This window comes from Penaeus japonicus, unplaced genomic scaffold (assembly GCF_977035675.1).
Source record: "Penaeus japonicus unplaced genomic scaffold, GWHDUDI00000001_assembly GWHDUDI00000007, whole genome shotgun sequence".
In the NCBI taxonomy this organism is placed as follows: Eukaryota; Metazoa; Arthropoda; class Malacostraca; order Decapoda; family Penaeidae; genus Penaeus; species Penaeus japonicus.
Window position 1 is genome coordinate 34,194,666 of NW_028234409.1, and position 2,500 is coordinate 34,197,165.

Sequence of the window (2,500 nt, forward strand, 5' to 3'; positions counted from 1 at the left end):
TCTGATGATTAGGACAGATTTGCTTGGCTAATCAATCTGGCGTCCTGGCGTAATACTGAGATCCTATCATAAGATATTAGCCTGGCGTTAGGGACTGTGTTTATCTTAGTTTGAATTCTTTGTGTATCTTGGTGGCTCACGGGATCTATGATGCTGCAGGTCCGGTATGAAGTGGTTGGCGGTCTTCGTGGCTCTTCTGGTTGTGGCTCAACACTTCACCGCTTTGGCTGAGCCTGTGCAAGGTGAGTGTCACACAAACACACACACACACACACACACACACAAAAAAAAAAAAATGTAAACACTTAGACATACATACACACACAATCGTATGCATCCACACACACACACGCAAACGTATGCATGTAAACACTCAGGCATACATACACACACACACACACACAAACGTATGCATCTACACACGCAGGCACACACACACACACACACACACACAAACTCATTAGGGCTACTTGATAGTTTGTGTTGCATAAAGTCAATAAGTTTGAATTGTAGTGCAACAAGTACCTTTATTTTTTGGATTACAAAATGTTCCATAACTTATGTTTCAAAAACTATTTGATTTTCATTATGGCATTGCAACCATGACAATACTAATATACATATATATTTAATACCATAAATGCTTATTGAATCAACACAAAGTATCTGCGACCTGAAAGACATTATTGGTATTTTAAAAAATTGTTAGAAGTATTATTATTAAACTCAACATTATTTCGTGTTATCATGATATTCCTTGTTATTACTGTTGTTGTTGCTATTATCATCATTATTATCATGAGTAGTACTATCATTTTCATTATCATCCTCGTCCTCCTCTTCCTGCTTCTCCTCCTTCTCCTCCTCCTCATCATCATCTTTCTCCTCCTCTTTCTCATCATCATCATCATCTTTCTCCTCCCCCTCTTCCTCCTCCTCATCATCATCATCATCTTTCTCCTCCTCTTTCTCATCATCATCATCATCTTTCTCCTCCTCCTCATCACCACAATCCTCCTCCTCCTCCATATCCTGGTCATCATAATCTTCATCATCATCATCATCATCATCATCGTCCTCTCGCTCCCTATCACCACCACCACCCCCCCACCCACCACCACCCCCACCCCCACCACAAGCCTCCAGACAACCAAAAGTAACATCCCTCTCCCCCTCCCCCCCCCCCCCCCCCCCACCCCCCCCCCCCCCCCCCCCCCCCCCAGTCCGAGCGAGAGAGGCGCGTTTTACGGCCTCGAAGATTTTGTTGGCGACTGAGAGTGTCTGAGAGTGAACTGTTGACCGTGGAGCAAAGCCCCAGCTATTAATGTTAGATTGGCAGTAGAAGACATGTTGGCGTTGGTGCGTAGGGTCTAATAGACCTACTAGACCCATCCTCATATCGCCTGCCCATGGGTAAATAGGCCTATGGACAGTTGGTCATCTCTTATATTTCGAAGAGAAAAGAGAAAAAAAGAAAAGGGGGAATTGGTATGCTTGTATTGGTATTAAAATGAAGGAGAAGACATGGTTGTGGGAAATAAAGTATAGAAAGTGAATTAATGAATTTTCTTCTCATCAAATTTCTTTTTTTTTTCCTACGTGATATGGATTCTCGGATATGTAAATGATATTCGTAAATATATTGCAGAACAAGTTTTGTCTTCATTCTTGAATAAGCTAGACAATAAAAATGATAAAAGAAGCAAATGTGTGAAAAAATATCTGTAGCGAAACAGAGTAAAAAGGAATATTTCCGTTGGCTTGTCACATCCTCGTTCCGGCGTGAATATTTTGGATAGGTTATCTGTCATATAAGGGCTCTCCGTGTTAGATGTCCCATATGTTGAGGTTGTTTTTTTGGCAGAGAATTGTTAGAGAGTTAGAGTTAGTTGTTGAGAGTTGTTTGTTTGAGTTAGTGTGGATAGCGTTAGATAGATGAAAGATTGTAAGGATTGTTGTGGTGGGGGGTGTGTGGCTGTTAGGCATATATCTAACTATATATATCCACACTACTCTACTAAATAACTATTCACACACACACATCTCTCTATCACTAACTTCTAACACATGAGTAGAGTGATGTGTGTGGGGGGGGGGGGGGGGTTGGGGGGGGTGTGGGGGCGCCGCTGTGTAGTCGCGCCGCCCCGCGGCGCCGCGCGCCGCGCTTGGGTGGGGGGGGGGCTGGGGGGGTGGGGGGGGGGTGGATGTGTGTGTGTGGGATGAGTAATGTGTTTGTGTGTGTGTGTGTGTGTGTGTGTGTGTGTGTGTGTGTGGGTGTGTGTGTTTTGTGTGTGTGTGTGTGTGTGTGTGTGTGTGTGTGTGTGTGTGTGGGGGGGGGGGGGGGGGTGTGTGTGTGTGTGTGTGTGTGTGTGTGTGTGTGTGTGTGTGTGTGTGTGTGTGTGTGTGTGTGGGTGTGTGTGTGTGTGTGTGGTGTGGTGTGGTATGGGAGTGTGGTGTGTGTGTGAGTGTGTGGGTGTGGTGGTGTGTGAGTGTGTGTGTG

The 2,500-nt window shown here is 44.7% G+C and overlaps 1 long non-coding RNA gene across 1 annotated transcript in view; it reads left to right on the forward strand.

Moving 5' to 3' along the window:
• Positions 1-738, forward strand: part of LOC147471593 (uncharacterized) — a 2,857-nt gene extending 2,119 nt beyond the window's left edge. The window contains exon 2 of the long non-coding RNA XR_015191171.1: positions 160-738. This is a non-coding gene — a long non-coding RNA (uncharacterized LOC147471593). The remainder of the gene's footprint in view (positions 1-159) is intronic.
• The last annotated feature ends 1,762 nt before the right edge of the window (positions 739-2,500 follow it).